This window comes from Myotis davidii, unplaced genomic scaffold (genome assembly GCF_000327345.1).
Source record: "Myotis davidii unplaced genomic scaffold, ASM32734v1 scaffold332, whole genome shotgun sequence".
NCBI classification, from domain to species: Eukaryota; Metazoa; Chordata; class Mammalia; order Chiroptera; family Vespertilionidae; genus Myotis; species Myotis davidii.
The window spans coordinates 3,648,894-3,668,643 of record NW_006285779.1 but is presented as its reverse complement, the minus strand read 5'-3'; positions in this window follow the sequence as shown (position 1 = coordinate 3,668,643).

The window sequence follows — 19,750 nt, the reverse complement described above, 5'->3', positions numbered from 1 at the left end:
GGAGGGGGGTGGATTGCCAGTCATCTCCAGGGCCCTGGGGGGCGGGGGGGGGTGTAGTGACATTTTCTCAGAGACATTCCTTCCCACAGCCATCCCAGGCAGGGGGCATTTTATCCAGCCTCCAGCTTTTGAGTAGATTAGCTCCTTCTTCTGCCCCAGGAGCACTGGGGGATTTTCTGCTGTCTCTTCCCTGTTATGGGGTTTGGGGGGCAGGTGCCTCATCTCTTTTTCTTCTACCACAAGCAGAATGTTCTCTGCCAAACCTCAGTTCCCCTAGCAGGTTATTCCAGGGAATGGGGACATAGTATAATCCCCCACCAGGGCTGCACAGACACAAGCCCAAAGGGACATAACATAGGAACTTCAAAGGAATCTGAATAAATGAGCTGCCAGCCAAGCTTCCTGCCCTTGGAGATGTCGTGGTTTCACCCTCAAAGACTCTTATCTCCAAGACAGGACAGAAGTCATCTCTTTGGACTCTCCCCTGTACCTCTAAGAAGACAAATCCTTATTTGATGGGCCCGCTCCTGTCTTCTGTGTGGTTTGGGTAGTCATTCCCTAAGCTGTGGACATTGGAGCTTTGATAAGATGCTGATGATAATCAATGTTGCTTATAATCTTGAAAAGGAAGGGGATAGGAGCATAGACAATTCCAAACGGTGAATCACCCCAAAATCGGTTCTTATGAATATTTGAAAAAGCACTGGGTTTTAATTTATTTTATTTATTGCCACTGATTTATCTACTTTTGTTTTGTTGGAATGACTGAGCCCAGGGTGAGGCTGCCTAGGTTCTAGCATTGATGATGAAGATGGAGTGAACCAAACACATCCCTTCTGGGGATCCTTCTAGGGAACTAACTCTGCTTTAGGGCCTGGTCCCCAGGGAAGGGGCCCAAGAAGGGATGCCTGGGAGATCCTTAGGACAGGCTCATCACACATCCTCATGGAGTAGTTCATAACAAACATGAACTTAATACACTGGAATTAGAGTTCAACTTCCTGATATCAAGGCCAAGGAGTGTGTTGACACTCCTTGTCAGTCTCCTGCCTTAATATATAAGCTTCTTGTGAGCATAAAAAGCATGGGGGCATACCTGGGGCCCCAGATGCATAGGTTATGGCCCTACCATGTGGGCCTACTGTACAGAATGACACTACCAGGGAGAGGGGAGCGTGCGAGCAGCAGACTTGGGTCTCACTGGGCAAATAAGAAAGAGGCAGAGAGGCGGTAGGCTGGCAAGAGATAGACAGGAAGGCAAGCGGGGGATGGGCAACTCCACTGTGAATGTCCTTATGCTTTCTGGTGGATGATCTGATTATTTGTGGTCCGATATTTATTGGTGTATATACAGATGGGCCAGTGTGTCTCTGCACATATTGTACCTCTACTATATGGCCAGACTTTGGGGCCCTAGGGCTAAAGCTAGGTGTGTCACCAGAAAGATCAATAAACTAGGGAGTTACTCAATACTACCAAACCAGGCCCACCTGAGTCTTCGGTTTGCTGAGCACAGTGTTTAAAACAAATAAACTAACATGATATCGGATGCCTTTAGCGAGGCATGTGCTTTTGAGGGGCAGCCACAGACTCCACCATTCCCTTTGCATCTCACGGGTTGCTTCACTTTTATAAAATCTGTCTGGCATTGGAGTCTTGATTCTTGATCCTGTGACTTCTGAGGTCCAGGAGATATGCTTCTATTTGCCCATAAATTGGTTCCTGAATAATTAGCTCCCTTCAGAGACAAACCACCTGGGGTCCAACCACCAGATTCTCTGGGACTGAGAGGTAATGGGAAGACAGCCTATGACTTCTTTCAGAGTCGGTTAGGATCCCCTGTACTAAGGGAAGGAAACAAGTCCCATTCTTCTATGAGAGAGAAGCTGAAGATCATACAGGTGACACTGGAACCCCAGCTGCCCCAGTGGAACTCAGAACTCTTTGCACACTGCCTCGTCCCTTTACCAAGTCAGTTCTGAGCTAGAGAACAAACACAGAGACCCTGAAGGACTCATTAATTTCTAGCTGCTGTGTCCTGGACATGGGCCTCTGCCAGAGGATGGACAGGGGTTTGGCCTGAAGCACTAATGAGATGGCTGTTTGGTAGACTGGTTGCTCAGACAGTCCATTCTGTGGCTCACAGATAGGCAGCTCCTCCTTTTCTGTTCAGCATCACACCAAACACCCTCCATCTTCCTGAAAGAAAGGGACCCTTGGGGGCCTGAAGGAAGGAAGACTCTATTTTGTTCTGGAAGCTTTAAAGAGGTAGCTGGGAATGTGTAGAACTTGATTTGGAGGTGGGATAGGATTAGCTCTTAGTCCCCGTTTCACCCTTGCAATCAGCTATGCAGAATTCTCAGTGGACCTTGTAGTCCAACAAGTAGTTTTGGTGTGTTTTGTTTTAATATAAGTATATCCCAAATATTGCATGGGATATAGTTATGCTAAAATAGTTTGATGTAGATCTGAAATTCAAATTTAACTGGGCATCCCACACTTTACCTGGCATCTTTACTGTGGGGCCCAGCTCTGCCTCATTTCCCCAGAAAGCCCTGAAGGAAATAGGCCTTCAGTAAAAGGTGGTCTGAGTTCACTAGACAGCTCAGGCTGCACTGGCAGCCTTTTCTCTCTCCCTGATTGTGGCCGACACCTCTGAGTGGGGCAAGGCTTGGAGTCTGGGCTGACTGACCTGCTGCCAACCCCCAGCTCTGCCCTGGGAGCCAAAGTTCACACCCATTCACCAATCGGTAGGAATGGGCCCTGTTTCATCCCAGCACTGGGCTGTTCAACAGGCAGCAGGCAGCAGGCAGCGGCAGATCACAAGTAGTAGGCGCCACCCCTCCACCCCCCGCCCCCTGCAACCCCCATTCTAACACAGCAGGGGTACCTGAAAAAGAAATTAAAGCACAGAAATTGGAGACATCAAAAAAAAATACACATCATCATCATGGCCCTAGCTGGCTAGCTCAGTTGGTTAGAACGTCGTCCTGATATGCCAAGGTTGCGGGTTTGATCACTGGTCAGGGCACAACCAATGAATGTATAAATAAGTGGAACAACGAATCTCTCTCTCCCTCTCTCTCTTCCTCTCTCTCTAAAATCAATTAAAAAAAAAAAGAAAAAAATCAATTAAAAAAACAAACAAAACATCATCATGGGAAAATTAAAACTTCTTGACATTTATTGTCAGCTTAGCACTGAATTATACAGTGGAGATGGGGTGAGTCAACTATATACTATGGTTAAGGTTTCTGACCTCTGGAGGCCTAGTCCAGCTCTCCCTTCAGGGCAGGTCTAACCCTGGGCTGGCCTGGGAGGGGGAGATGGTGGAAGCAGCTCCTTTTTACCCATAGTCCCCAGGCTCTCGCGTGGGCTCTCCTCCCACCTCCCTCAGGTCTCGGCTGGGTCCAGACCCTGGTCCTTCAGGAGCTCTTCCTCTGGTAGGCGTTCACCTCCCCCGACGACGACACTGAGCTCCAGCCCAGGCTCCATCACCTGCTCCAGCACAGCTCAGGCGTCAAGCTTGTCAAGCTTGTGTTTAGGCTTCCGTTCCCACTCCTGCTTGGCTTGCTCAGCTTGCTCCGGGCGTCTCCCTACTGAAGAATTATGTTGCATAAAGCAGCCGCCACCATCTTGAACTGGCAGTGAACTTTGCTTTCTACATATAAATACAGATAGCAATCACACCCCAATCAGCACTGAGGCTTCAGGGCATCATCTCAGCAACTCTAACTTTCCCATTACGATAATGTGATTTTCACTCAGTCTATAATATCACCAGCCATGAATAAAGCAACTGGCTCTTTCTGTCTCTCTCTTCCCTCCTCCCTTTCTCTGCCTGTCTCCTACCCTTCTCAGCCTCCTTTCTTTTCCTCCCTCACTCCCTCCTCTTCCGTCTCTCTCTGCAACCCTTCTTGGTATCTGTGTCCATCTCTATTTCTGCCTCTCTGAGCATCTCAGCCTTTCTCTCCCGGTCTCTCCCTTCCTCCTTCATCCTCTGGGACTCTCATTCCCTTAATAGTAGGGATTTTCAGTGCCTTGAGGGCTCAGTTAAATTCTGCTCCCCAGCTCTGCCATCATCTGCCTTTGCCTGAAGGTGAGAAATTCGCTGCGGGTTTGGAGGTGGTGGGGTCAGCCCACAAGGCTTTGGGGAGGGTAAGGAGACGGGGAGAGGAGACTAGGAATTGGCTCCTACTCTCCACTCTCCCTCATTTCTTAGGTGCCAGCATGGCTCTCTGCGAGGGGAGGGTCCTGGAGGCTCTGGTTTTCTAGATATTGGAGCCCCCAAACCCAACCAGATTCCAAGGGCCAGACTATTGTGAGTAGATATAGCTGGTGGGAGGATGGTCTGAAGAGGCCTGGGAGGAAAGAGGAATTAGCCCAGCCTTCGAGGGTCACTTCTGAGTACCCTGGGCCCTGAACTTGGTGGAGCTATCCAGACTGGAACTGCCTTGCCAAGACATGGGATAATCAAGGTATCAGCCACCTTATCAGAGCTCCTGGAAAGGCTTTCTCTTGCCTTCAAGGACGTTCTCCAGGATGGTAGTGGTGCTGATGAGGGGATTGTCTGTGCCTCTGGTCATTCATTTATCCACTCCCCTGGGTTTGCATCCCTGTTCTTTCACTGATTAGCTTTGCGACTGTGAACAATGCTCTTAACTTCTCTAAGGCTCAGTGTACTCACCTATAAAAAGGAAATAATAGCACTTATCTAGTGAATAAAGGAATGTATATAATGTGCTTAAAAGTACTTGGCACACTGTTAAATGTCAGCTATTATTATTGCTCTTAGCAAATATTGAATGATCATCTGTTATGTGTGTTATGCAGTATACCTTGGTGCTTAAGAGCCTGGGGCTTTGGAGTCAGATGGTCTGAGTTTGAATCCTACTTTAACCATTTATCAGCTTTGTCACCTTGCAAAAGTCACTTAGCCTGGCTGAGATTGTGTTTCCTCATCTGTAACAGGAATAATAATAGTCCCTACTTCAGAAGATTGTTGTGATGGTTACTCAGGCTAATCTAGTACTTGGCACAGTGCTGACATATGGCAAGGGCTCCAGGAATATTAGCAAGCAAGGGTTGGGCATGGCGGATCCAGTCATAAATGAGGCCAACACTGCCCTGGGTGTCCCAGAGACCATATTTTGTCTGTGAGCTACTATCTGGGCCCCTGGCTTTTTCTATTGCTCAAGACTTTGGATGGTCTTGACCTTTCACTTCAGTGGAGGATAAGGGTTTGCTTTAATTTCCCTGGCTGTAAGAATTGCACTCTTTAGCTGCCCACCTGCCTGGAGTGGGACTAGGATTCCTGCCTAGCCCCTTCCCTGAGCAAGGATGGGGAGAAAAGGTGCTCCCTTAGGCAGGGGTGACAAATTAGAATCAGACCTCTACATTTCTGTCCATTTCTGTATTTCTGAGTGTTTGTGGGTCTTGTTTGCTTGCTTGCTTTTAGTTTTGCTTGGTTTCTCTCTGTAGGTTCATTTGGAGGCATTCCAGCCTGATCTCAGATGAAAGAGGGAAAAGAAGACTCTACTCTCACCTTGGTTGGACCACGAAGGGGCACCAGGTGTTATGGCAATCAGAGCTCTAGTTCTAGGACCTGGAGAAGCAGGCCCACATGAGGAGACCAGGGGCACAGTGGCTAGCCAGTGGCTTATTTGGGTCTCTGCTCATACCTAGCCTCTTTGCTTGGCTCCAGGAGGAAGGAAGCTACCTTTCAAACCCAGAGCCTAAGCCAAAGCATTCTTAACCAAGCACTTTAGCCAATGGAACCCAACAGTCTGTAAACTCCCTACAGGATTTGGAGTCCCATCTCCACTGCTCAGAGACAAATAAGACATGGCTTATGACTTGTAGGTGGTCAAAGTCTAGTGGGGGAGACAGGCATGAAAATAAAGAAGTGAAATATAGAGTGAGAGATAATATTAATAGATGTGACTGCAGGGTGTAAGTAGGGACACAAAAGGAGTGGTCATTTCAACCTGAGTAGTCAGGTAACACTAGTGCTTCAGCTAATTTGTAAATGTGGAAAGGAGAAAGCAGGAAGGGTATTTAAGGCAGGGGGAATAGCATATGCAAAAGTTTTGAGTTGTCAAAGAGCCTGGCACATTTGGAGAACAGAAGTACAGAGGTTGGGGTGGAGAGGTTACCTACCTTTGAAGAGGCCAATGGAAGGGGACAAATAGTAAAAGGCCATATGATGTTGTATTTTTATCCTGAAGGGCTTTAACAGTGGAATGATTTGCATTTCGGAAAAATAACTCTGAGGTTGATGAAGAGGATGGGGGAAGGGTGCAGCCCAAAAAGCTAAAGGCTGGTGCTCATGAGAAGGCTCTTACAACTGTACAAACAAGAGACAGAGGACCTGGGTTATGGCTGTGGTGGTGGGATATTGATGAGTGAGATTGGAGAGAGCTGTACAAGGGAATTGACAGAATTTTATACCTGATTGGATGTGGGAGGTGATGAGGGAGAGGACTCCTGGATGACCACCAGGTTCTTGCCTTGGGTGAATGGTTGGAAGTGACAGAGATGGGGAAAAGAAGAGGTGGAATAAGTCTGGGGAGAGTAAGGTACTGAGTTCTGATTAGGACATGTATTTGGGGGTGGGGAAGATCTGGATTATATCTTCGTAAAGATATCCAGGAAGTTACGAGACTACTGAGAACAACTAAATCTCCATACATTTGGAAATTAAAATGTCTGGTAGGGAGTTGATAATTTGTATGTGGCATGTAAGAGAGGTCTTGTCAGCGCATATGGATTTGAGAATTACCAGCATATCAATGGTAATTAAGGCCATGGGGAGGAAGTCAATTACTTGGGAAGACAGGTAAGGAGAGAGAAGGGCCAAGGGTAGAGTCCTAGGGAGTATCAACAATTAGAGGAGTGGCTTTCAATCTTAGCAGCACATTTGGATCAGCCAGGAAATTTGAAAAACACTAGTGTCTGGCCTCCACCCCAAGCCAGCTAAATCTGAATCTCTGGGAGTGAGCTGTAGAAGTTCCCTGGGTGATTCTAATGATGGAATTGGGGCTGAGACCCATTGATTCAGAGGGAGGGCAGGGGAATGGGGCTGGCAAAGGACACTGAGAAGGACTGTTCAGGAAGATAGAAAGAGTTTCCAGAAGGGAGAGTTCCAAAGCATTAAGTGATGCAGAATAATAATGGTTAACCCCTACCCAGCACCTGTGCTGTGTCAGGGACTTTACATGAATTCCAGCGATCCTGTGAGGCAGGTACTATTATTATAATTGCTATTTAAAATATAAGATACTGAGGCGCAGGGATGTTAAGTACTTGCCCAAAGTTACACGACTGGTAAGCAGAAACCTGGATTCAAGCCCTACCAGGCCACTGACGTGTCTGTGCTCCTAAGCTGTGCTAGGCTGCCTCTCCTGCAGAGGCTGGGTCAGGTTAGCACTGTCCATGGCTCTAGCAGTTCGCTGGTCAGTATAACCTTCAAAGCTGGCAGCTCTCTTCTTCTCCTTTCCCTTCTTTCTGTCTCCCGTTTTCCTTTACTCTGTCACTAAGGCAGCTAGCTGCACCTTACCTCCTGGCCTTCTCCTGGCTGACGGAGCTAGGTGGAGCTGGTTCTCCTCCCTCTCTCTGGGTGAGACAACACCGTGTGGCCCTGAAAGGGTGGTAACAACTGTGGACACCTGGCCAGTAGCTCTTCATTTACAGGTTGAACTGAGCATCCTGTTAAGTCTCCATAGTCTGCAAAGTGGTGGGGAGCTGAGTTGATGCAGAAGAAAGAGAGTCGATGCAGAGATAGACCCTGAAGAGGAAAGAGACTGGAACTCGCATTCACATGGAGGGGATATGAGCATAATCAAACACCTAGGACACCCTCAGGCATTGCTCCTGTCTGACATCGCCAAGCCCTGGAGAGAGCTGTCATTCCCAACCAGCCTGCATGTGAGAATTACTGCGGGGAGGGCTTCAGAAAACTCTGACGCCTCCAAAACAATTGGATCCGAATCTCTGGGGGTGGGCCCAGGCATCAGTGGGTTTTGCAAGCTTCCCAGGTGATTCAATGTGTAATCAGAGTTGAGAACCACAACCTCAAGAAAAGAGCTCTGGATAACTATAAAAGACCCTGCCGCTAACCTTAGCTTTGCCATTTCCTAGCTGGTTGGTCTCGGGCAACCTCTTGGAGCCTCAGTTTTCTTATATCTGTAAAATGGGGGTCATAATCTGGACTCTGCCTTTATATAAGTTGTTGTGCTGCTCAGGTAGATTGCTGGATGTGATCTATTTTGTTAATTAAATAGGGCAATTATATGCAAGTGAGGTGAGATTAACCAATACAGACACTATAATACAAATAAGCACATGTGTTCATTTGGCATAGGTAGGTGCACTTGAGTGAGTGCACACACACCCCTATGCACACACACATCCCGGACAGCTACTGATTGAGTTCTGAAAGCAGAGCTGTAGTTTTCTAAAGATGGCCTTTTATGTTTTTAGCCTTCAGAATATACCATTAAAATATGGAGAGATGATCTGGTGTGTGTGTGTGTGTTTAAATGATTGCTAATGTGCGGCATCATTTGAGTCCGCCTGTCAGCCTATCAGAAACGTCATCTATAACCTTCACTGTTTGCAGTTTAATCTCCCCTGCCTCCCCGCGGGCCCTGTTCTGACATTTTAAACCCCATAAATGACAGTAGTGCTCTAAGCCATTTTGAAAAAAGCCAAGCATTTGGAAAAAACACACATAGAGACAATACCCCTAAAATTTCCCTTCCCCTGAACACATGTTCACTCATGCTCATAAGTGGAAATACACACATGTTCTCCCCCTGTACTGGCCAATTTGGGAGAAATCACAGATACTGGCCAACATAAGTGCACATGTGTGGCAGCAGGACACAGATGCATGAAAGCACAGCCCTGTATCTGGTGCCCAGGCATGTGCTCCAGCGTACCCTGAACACACCTTTCTGCTCCCACCCTAAAGTCCCATCCATTCTTCTGCTCATTGGCCTTGAATGAGAATGGAAAAATCCTAGGGCTGGTGCTGGAAGCAATAGAGTAACATGGGAGGCTCCCCAAATCTTTGAGTTTAGTGTCCAGAATGGATGTACATTGACAGGCTCTTAGAAAGCCCATGGGTAGAAGTGGGTAACAGGCAAACTGCATTCCACCCTACCAGCAACCAGATAGCTCACTACATTTGGGGAACTGGAATGAAAAAAGAAAACCCAGAGATAATTATTAAAGAGATGAGCATATGAGTATAGAAAGACACGGTGTAAGATATTGACAGTAAGCTCCATAAAGGCAGGGACCTATCAGCTCCTGGCTTTATCCCTAGGGCCTGACACAGGGTCTACAACATGCCAGAGACTCATCAATACTTTTTGAATTAATGACCAAAAGAATATTTAAGCTCTAGAACAAGTAAGTGATAAGGGGAGAGAGAGAGAGAGAGAGAGAGAGAGAGAGAGAGAGAGAGAGTGCCTGTGATGGAGAATGATGAGAGACAGTTTCTTAGAAGAGATGACCCAATCTGGGACTTGAAAAGAGGGGCCCACATCACCCCTGATACCTATTTGTTCCAGAGTAAATGGCTGGCTTTTCCTGCTTTGGACTATCGCTGACTCGGCAGCAAGATCTCCCCACTCAAAGACAAAACAGACTCTCAGATAAAGTGGGAAAGAATAGCACTGGTGAATTAGGATTACCTTGTGCAGTCCTGGGTCATTTTCCTGAGCTCGTAAATTTTCCTCCTTGGGTCAAAGGCATGTGTACCAGTAGAAGGTAGTACAGCCTCTGGGCAGCCCTGCTTGATTCTGAGGGGCCCTGTGGACTCTGTGGCAGGGCTGGCTCCTCCCACCACTTCAAGTCATCCTGCACTTTAAGGAACTTGTTTCCGGGCAACCAATTAGTGTCAGCAAGTGAGGGCTGTGATGTCAGGACAGGGGTGGGGTGAGAAAGCTCCATTCCCCACATTTCTGGCTTCCTACTCAGGGTCTTCAGCCTTTCAAGGAAAGCTCCAGAAGAGATGCAGACACTGCATCCCTGAGGAGCACAGGTTCTAGATGAGGGTCCAAGAGTAGAGACTGGGTTGTAGACCTGATTCACCTGGCAGTGTCCCTCTCTGCCAGTCCACTCCACAATGCTGACAAGGCTGTGGGCCCAGTAGTGGACAGTGTGAGCACACATAGAAGGGTAACAGTAGTAGGAGACCATCGCCCGTGCCCCTCCCTCTCTTCTAGGAAAGAGGGATCCTTGGCTTTTTCTTTTTTATTTTGGGGACCCGATAAACAAGGTACAGAAGGAAGCCTTGGCTCAAAGGGGAAGAGACTCTGTTCTCAGGCCTCAGTTGAGACCTGCTGCTCCCCCTCCTCCTAAGGCTGGACGCTGTAGTCTGTGGGAGGAAAGTACATGTTTTACGTTAAGGGGTAGGGAGCCCAGCTAGGAATGCATCCAGAGAGTGCAGGAGAGATCATCCATTGGGTACTTAGCTCATTGATTCCTGGAGCAGAGAATAAGATGTGGGTAACAGAACTCCAGAACTTTGGACCCCTAGATCAGTGATTTTCAACCTTGTTCATCTCATGGTACACATGAACTAATTACTAAAATTCTGCGGCACACCAAAAAATATATTTTTTGCTAACCTGACAAAAAATATAGGTATAATTTTGATTGATTTACAAGAACAACAACAACAACAACAAGTAATAATAATAACCTACCCTTTTGCTCCAAAGTGACTTTTTAAAAAATCAGGTGCCTATACTTGTACATAAGGATTTTTGATACTAAGCATTAACCAATCAGATAAAACCTGATTATGCAACATCACGAATAAGATTCAACTCTATTATATTACCTATACATTCATGGTTTAAGATAGGGCATTCACACTGGATGACTATTGTACTGGCATTGTCATTATTTTTATTTGACAAGCTAAGGGAAAAGAGGTTAGTACCCCTGACTAAGTAGTCAGATATTGCATGTTTTAAAAATTTTTGCATCACACTTGTATACTTCAGCACACCAGTTGAAAATTGCTGCCTTAGCGCTGGCCAGGCAGCTCAGTTGGTTAGAGCATCATCTTTGAGACCATGGCTGGACTTCCTGATGGGTAGTCTGGCCAATTTGGGAAGGTCATTTTAATCAGAAGATAAAAGGCAGAATGCAAAGATCTTTGTCCTCAGAAGGAAACGAAGGCTGGGCATTCATTTACTGGACTTCCTGACCAAAGCATGCTAAACATCACACCAGCTGGGTAGGCCCTGCTGTGAAGACAGTGAAGAGGACAACGATGATGATTATGATGATAAACAGCAGCAGCTATTCTTTTCACTGCATGTTACTCTACAAAACATCCTCACAGCAGCCCAACTGGTAGGTAGGGCAGGCATTGTCTGCAGGTTGGGTCTGGAAGCAGACTGAAATAAAGAGAATTGTGCAAAAGCTATATGGGGCATGCCCTTGGGATCATCACCAAGAGCAAGGGGAGGAACTGGAAAGACAGACTGGCCAGAGGGAAAAGTTGGGCTGTGCCAGATTCACAAAAAAGGTCTTAGGCAACCACAAGTGGGACTGTAGGACTGGGGCGGCCCTTTTGAACAGTTGGAGTTGGGGAGAGGTTCTGGCTGCCCAGGGAAAGGGGCATGGCCTTAGGCAAGGCAGCCCTCTGCAGCAGAGACAAAGCCAACAAAGCCTGACAGGTCAGGGCAACAGCTGGGGAACGTCCTTCAGTACTGAGGGAAGCCGGCATTGCACCGCGGGCCCCCAGCACAGCAATTAGCACTCCCCTTTAGAAGATGAGGAAATTGGAGTTCAGAGGGATGTGATGACCTGCCTCGTCATACAGCTATCATACAAGCAGAATTAAAGTTTCAGCACCGTAGACTTAGTTTTGGCTTTATAGTGAAGGGCTTTGTGTAAAACTCATCCAGTGTGACTGCCTGAATAAATCATTAAGGGAAACCTTGACCTGGGCTCCATGGAGGACCAGCAGTTTGAGCTGAGGCTGCGCTGGGTGGGGAGTTGAATAGGGAACCTCAGTGCCTTATCCCCATAAGACAGTCAGGCTACAGAGACCCTGTGCCAGGCCTTTGCCAGTTCTATCAAGGTCCAGGAAGCCCCCTCCCCTTTTGGAAAGTGGAAACGATGGTTTTAATCCCTTTCAGCTCAGAGGCCTCAACGCTGGCTGATCTGGGTCACTAGAGAAATTTTCCTGACAGATATGTCGGATTGACCAAAAGATAAGGGGCCTTGAGGAGATCATTCTGTCTGTTTGATGCTTGGCCCCAAAGCCCCCGAGGAATGGAACCCTTGGGAGCTTCTGGAAGGGGATAGAGCCGCCAACGGGGGTCCAGTAATGATGTCCCTGGCCAGCCTCAGGGGCAACCAGCTGCCTGGGGAAGGCCTGGTAGAAGACACTTGCTGAGGGATTGACAGAGGGAGAGAAGGTGTGGATAAGGTGACAGAAGGAGAGAAATATCAAGGTGGAGGCCCAGAGAATAGGGACGAGGTTGGCTCTCTCAGAACCAGCCACTCCCACAGAAGCAAACTGAAGTCTGGGCTTGCTTGCAGGCTGCTGGGCGGGGCCAGCTAGGTGTCCTGTTAAGGATTTAGGAAGTTACTGAAGAGTGTTACGTACATATGGGGTGGGGGCCATAACATGAGCAGATGAGTGTGGGAAATGGAGTAAAGGGAATCCATGCCCCTCCCTCACCTTCACATTGCACTTGCTAGGTCCACAGGCTGGGAGCGGCAATGGCTGTTGCTTTCGTTTCTCTCCAAAGTCCCTGGCTAGAAGGCAGGAAAGAGCTGAGCTGCCACCGGCAAAGGACCCAGAGATGCAAGAGGCAAAGGGATAGGAACCTAAGGGCAGCTCTGGAGTCTCTGCCAGGGAGACTCAGAGGATCTACCAGCCCCTACCCAGTTCCTCTTTTGCCCTGAGGGCAATGGGCACATGCCCCTGGGACCAGGCCCTTCTCCCTTTTCCGTGGGGCAAGACTGAGTGGCCGCAGCTTCTATCCAGGAGAGTCTGATCAGAACGGAATTTTGTTGTTGTTTTTTTAAAACTCTGCCACCTTGCCCCTCCTCACTTGCATATTTCCCTTCATGACCTTGTGACTCCTCCATTAGGTCTCCTTTCTTCTCACTTCTAGAAAAAGCCAGGCGGGGAGGGATGGGGACCAGGGAGGGAGGCGAGGCGGTGGAGAGGCTGAGCCAATCGCGGGTCTGCAAGGTGCAAAGCAATCAGCGGAGCCGCTGGTGAGCGGGGTCACTCAGTAGTGTGCACATCAGGGTGAAATCCTTTCAGCTCTTCGCCAAACCCCTAGTGAAAGACAATCAGGCTCGCTGTCACCGAGCTAATTCTGTCTATATAAAAGCAGTAATGAAATTCACGGCAGGATTACCCTCTCCATCCAATGGGCCAGCGTCGTGGTGACATATCTCTCTTATTGTTCATAAAGAATTGCTGCATCTCGTCACCTTAACTGCGGCCCGGGGCTCTGAGGCATCTGTCAGGGAGAGGAGCAGGAGGAGGGAGGGAGGGCGGGGCTCAGGAAGCAGCAGCCCGGGGCAGGGGTTCTGGGGGTTGTTGTTTCTTAATAGGGTGAAGTGGAGGCAGAGGGGGGCAGGGGCTGGGGCAGAGTGGGGAGAGGAGTGGGAATGGGGGGCATGGAGGGCTTTGGGGATGCAAGGATAAATAAGGCTAGGTTGAAGTGGTCTGGAGGGAGCATTTGAAAGTCTGTGGAAGTCTGGGGAGCCAAAGAGTCTGAGAATATGCGTGTTTGGGTTTGGGTGAGCTTGGGAAGATAAATGAGTGCTGAAGTGGCAAGGGCCTTGGTTGGGAAAATGACTCTCTAGGTACTGTCAGATACGATGGGGCCCCTGGTAGTCTCTCTCAGTCTCTGGATGGAAATCTATCCACATCTGAAGGCTATGGGAACCAAACTCCCCCGAGGACAGGAAAGGAGACCTTGTATAGAGGTGACAGACACTAGGAGCAAGTTCTACAAACCCAGGAGTTATGCACGGTCCTTCTGCTCCCTCATCTGATGCTGCAGGACCCGACCATCAGAGAGCACTTTCACCTCCACTCTAAAGTTTCTCATTTATCTTTTTCTATCTCCACTACCCGAGACCAAGGCCATACCATGTGTTGCTTAGCTAACTCAACACCCTCCTGACTGGTCTCTCCATGTGTCCTCTTGCCACCTCAACTCAGTCAAGTAGTGGCCATGTCACTCAACTTGAAACCCTGTGATGGTGTCCCCTGGCTCTTAGGATAAAGACCAGAACCCACATCTCTAACTTCTCTGCTCCACTTTCCCATTGGAAATTGTTCTCCAGCCATCTTGGCCTTTTCCTGTTGTCAGAATGTGCTGTGTTCTAACAGCCACTGGGGCTGTGCATATAGGGTTTCCTGTCCTTGGAAGACTCCACCCCAACATGGTCTCAACTCCTACTCCCACTTCAGATGTTAGCTGAAATGTTGCATCCTGGGGGAAGCTTCTGTTAATTCTCCTTGGTGTGCTGTTTTAGCATCATTTACTTCCTTTTATGAGACAGAACATACATTGTAAGGATATGTTTCCTTTTGTGATGATTTCATTACAGCTTGTATTCTCCACTGGACTCTGATCTCCATGAGGGCAGGGGCCATGTCCATTTTGCTCCCCATTATATCTCCAGCACTTGGTACAGTACCCGAGGACATTGTAGGTGCTTGGTAAATATTCACTGAATGAAGGAATGAGGAGGCTGCACAACCATTAGAAACCCTGATCCTTCTTTCTTTCATTCATTCATCAAACATGAACTGATTGCCTCCTGTGTGCCAGGCACTGTCAGAAACACTGTGGCCACAATGCTAAGTGAAGACACAGTCCTTGCCCTTGAATCCTTGCCCACTCACAATCCAGGAAGGGAGACAGACAAGCAAATAAGACTACTGTGGTGCTAAACCTGCCCTGTGCTGCTTCCCTCCAGAGAAGAGCCACAGCCCAGGGCCAGCATCAGGGTCACCTATGAGACATGGCTGGCCTTCTAGGGCCATATAAGTCCCCCCGAAGCTTCCCCCAGATATAGCTCAGCCACCTTTGGGGGAAAATTAGCAAAAGAAAGGAACTTTATTAAAAGAGCCATCATTGGAATTCTCTTGCTAGTGATCATAACAGGAAGCATTAATTGAGAATCAACTATGTGTCAAGCACTTAGTCTCATGTAATCCTCACAACTGTGACATCTCAGTATTATTATCCCTATTTTATAGATGAAGAAACTTCTGCAAACTAAATTTAAATAGCTTGCTCAGAAAAGGCCATACACCTGACCCACGAGAGATGCTCAATAAATATTTATTGAGTGAATGAATAAATAAGAAGCTAATAAGTAGAGAGGACAGGAGTCAAACCTAGACTTTCTGGCTTCAAAGCCCCTGATTTTTCTACTATCTATTTCAGGAAACTATTTTTGGACTCTCAGGATCTGGATCTGGTTAGAATTAGAGAAATAACCAGAGGTTTGATTCAGGATCCATGCTTCCCCTTAACCCGGACCCTCATCTTTCCACCTACAACCTTCCCACAGATGTACGTGACACCTCAGACACCAGGCCTGGCCCAAGCAGGAAGATTGGGTTTACAGAAGACCGTCTGAGGAGATGCCTATAAGCCAAACCCTTCCCAATCCTACTCTGTCCTTCTTCCAACACCCCAGGCTTGGGTTAGCTTATCAAGAAGTCTGGGAAGGGGCCTTCTGGGAGATGGAAAATCAGTCCTGTGTATAGAATCAGCCACATCTTGTAATATGTCCCTTGTGCCTAAGATATGTGGTCCTTTCTCATGAATTCAGGGATATTTACTTACCACATGATATATATCCATGTATAAAATATATTTAAAAAAAAAAAAAAGAAGTCTGGGAAGGGGCCTTCTGGGAGATGAAAAATCAGTCCTGTGTATAGAATCAGCCACATCTTGTAATATGTCCCTTGTGCCTAAGATATGTGGTCCTTTCTCATGAATTCAGGGATATTTACTTACCACATGATATATATCCATGTGTTCATGTTATGTTGACATGTGTTCAAGTATGTTTACCCATGTATCGATAAACTCATCCTTTTATTAGCTCTCTCATATCCCAGCAGTTTATATTCTGTGTATGCAGACACCTGAGTCTGCACCCTGAAGTTCACTCCCCACAGATATCTATGGATATGTGTTCCTGTAGTTGCCTTTTCCTCTTGCTTTTATCCTCCACTCCTAGAAACTCTACGTGACCTTCCAGCTAATGTTGGCAGGCCACAGAGTTGGACTGTGTACCATGCACTTCTTCTTATTTTGAGAAAACATTCTACTCCCTGGCAGTGGGTAACTTTCTCTTTATCAAAGAGCTAACACATAGATATATCATCAAAGAGATAATATATTCCTGGCATACAGTCATCTCTCAATTCATGTTAGCTATTAACATTATTATAGCTCATTCATCCTCCCTGACCAGAGGGCGTCCCTCCTTCTCCCCACAGCCCTTCTAGGCCTGGAAGTACAAGTACCCATATCCACTCCTGCCAGGGAGCTATGTGAGGCTTGGTGCACTCACAAGGATCTCCTGGGGTTGGAGGGCTCCAGGCCATTGTCATCTATATCTCTCAGTAGGACAAAAGTCTCACACACCCCAGGCAGGAAGGACTCACTCATATTTTTTAAATCCCATAAAATAAGTCTCAGGAGTGTCTTTAGACATTGCATCCAAAACCTTAAACTTCTGAGACACAGATTGTTTCCTAAACCCATCCTTCTGCAGCTGACACCTTTTTTCTGAGGTGAGACCTGATGCCAGACCCACTGGCCAACGCCCACCAGAGAAGAGCAGTTTCAGTCAGGACACCTGAAAATCCTAACATACTTCTTTTTAAAAAAAAACACACATTTTTTATTGATTTCAGAAAGGAAGGGAGAGGGAGAGACAGATAGAAACATCCATGATGAGAGAGAATCATGGATCAGCTGCCTCCTACAAGTGCCCCACTGGGGATCAAGCCTACAACCCAGGCATGTGCCCTTGACCAAAATCGAACCTGGGGCCTATCAGTTCGCAAGCCGATGCTCTATCCACTGAGCCAAACCAGCTAGGGCCTAACGTACTTCTTTTGGCCCAAGCAACCTACCCTCCTAGCTAGTGATTGGCTTTGTGGCTCTGCCAGGAGCTGACATTCTAAACCAGACCCACTTCTTCAGGTGAAGCAAGATATCATTGAAGTTGGATGGATACAGAGCATTCACTAAAGTAGGAGCAGGGGAGGGGAGAAATGAGAGAGGGAGAACACAATTGTAGCAAGGAGTCAAAATTCTCCAGACAATATCTGTCCTTAAATTGGCATCAGATATTCTTTTCTATGTCTGTGGAAACCCAAGAGTCTGTGCCTAGAGGTGTATTAAGATTAAGTTTTGCTTGATTGTCTTTGGGCAGGCAAGAGGGGGATGGAAAATTCTATGGAACAGATAAACTAGAAGAGGTTGGAGATGGATTAAAAATTGGAATCCAATCCTGTCAATGTGTTTATTTGATTTCCACATTTTCCTATCTTCTTTATTCCCAGTCCTCTCTCCCCTTCCCCCAGACGGACATACATGATACCCTGATGGCTATTTCAGCTGCAACCTTATATATCCAGGGAAGCCTGAGCTCCCCAGCTGTTGGCCAGCTCTGATCCCCTAAACCCAGAGGGACCAACTGGTCAGAGTTCTCAGGGAAGGCAGATCCCAAGTGCAAATTTGGCTTCTGCTACCAACAGACTCTGATCTTAGCCAGATCACTTAACTTTTCCATGTATTATCTTAATATTAGCCTCCTGGTTCGCCTTCACATACACCACCCCAGATAATAATATGAATCATCCTGAATTTCGTAAAAAACTATTATAGAAATTCACCTTTCCATTTTCCATCATAATTACCAGATCAGAATATAGTTTCCAGGAGGATTAGTTTGGCCTTGGGTGGGCCAGTCCTCTTCACTGCTGGCCAGGACAGCTGTTCAGTCATCGGCCAGCAGGGCAGAGTGAGAGTAGATCAGTGTAGCTCAGCCCTGCTGCTAAGTGTGTGACCTGCTATGATAACAGCAAAAATAATTTTCCAGCCTCCTGGCTTGTCTGAGGGCTTTATGATACTAGACGGTTTAAAACTGTATCAGCAGAAAGCAACAATCAGCATTCAACTTCCTTGGAGTTCAGTATGATGGTGAGAGGATGTCTAGCGTGTAGATAAAAGTGAAAGGCCCTCAAAATGGAGACTAATTGATGACTTGACTACATGGGCATAAATTCCTGTTTAATATGGCTCAGTCTCCTTGCTCTCCAGGCCCATCTAAAGCCAGACATTTGGTTTGGTGGTCATTACCTGCTCGGTGTCATTAAATTTCCTGGTAATCGGCAGGGATATGTAATTATGCTATAGTTAGTGATTGTTCACTAAGTAAACCCTTGGTGTAGTTACCATGTAAGTCAACGGTATTTACAGGATATTTTTTCTGCCTGTAACTCAAAGCCTTACCGAAACAAATTGGAATTGCCTTCTGGAGGCCGTTGTTATAAATTACAGACCCAACATCTGTCCACATCTGCAATGTCTAGACAGCCTGTCTCAGCTACAAGAGAGGAGAGAGATGAACGGGGGAAAATGAGGGAGACGTGAGGAGTAGCAGAGGGAAATCTCAGGTTCACGCAATTTTTCTCTTCAGAGGTTTGCCTAAATGAATCATGTGCTAACTTCTGAAATAGACCTGAATCTTCAGCAGCCCAATGCCAAGCTCTGAAGAGTTCAGGGCCTGATCATCGCCCCGGATGTGTTGGCAATGCAGCCACTTCTGTTGGGCCACATTTCTGCCCTGACAGACTCACAGAGGTCACAGTGGGGCCTGGAAGATGGAGTTACAAATACAGACACTGACTACAGCCACATCCGGAGTGTTGGCCGCTTCTCCAAATTCCCTCCATCCCATTTCCTGCTGCTCCCTGACTCTCACCCCGGCCCGGCTCAGCTTTTGGGGGTGAGGCATTCATTTGCCTGCCTTTCCTGTGGTCCCTCTCCTGCACCCACGATAAGGAGCTTGCCCGTCAGCTGAGTGATTGTATTTTTTTACAGTTCCTAGCACAAACCTTCTCATTTATATGTAAAGCAGCCATTAGTCATAGCTCCGTTCCCACACACTGCCTGATGTACAATCACATTTTGCAGCGGATGAATCTTTCCACACAGCTGCTCTGCTATGAATAATCCGTCTCCAGGCCCATAAATCAGAAAAAAATCATGCACCTCGTTCGCCTGATCCTTACACAAAGTCATATATTTTACATGAGGACGAGCTAAATATTCATGAGTCTTAAAGGCTTTTTTCACAGGCACTTGTTGGGGTTGTCTTCTACTATTGTGGGGATACTAAGGTTGTATTTCGGAGAACTAAGGATTTTAGAGAGGAGAGAGGAGGGAGGAAGAGGAGGAAGGGCAGAATGTGTGTGACTCTATGTGCGTGAGTATGTGTGTGCGTGCATGTAAGTGTGTGAGAGAGAAAGAGATTGATTGAGATTCCAAGCTTATCTTTTAGACTAGGAGTCATGTGGGACAAAGGATGCATATTTGAGGTCTTAAAAATGTGATAAATATTTGTTTACCTGAGCTTCCCTCCTGCTCAGAGCCATAGATATTGCCTCCCTGACTTTCAAGGTCATTACATGAACCTTTGCCGTCTG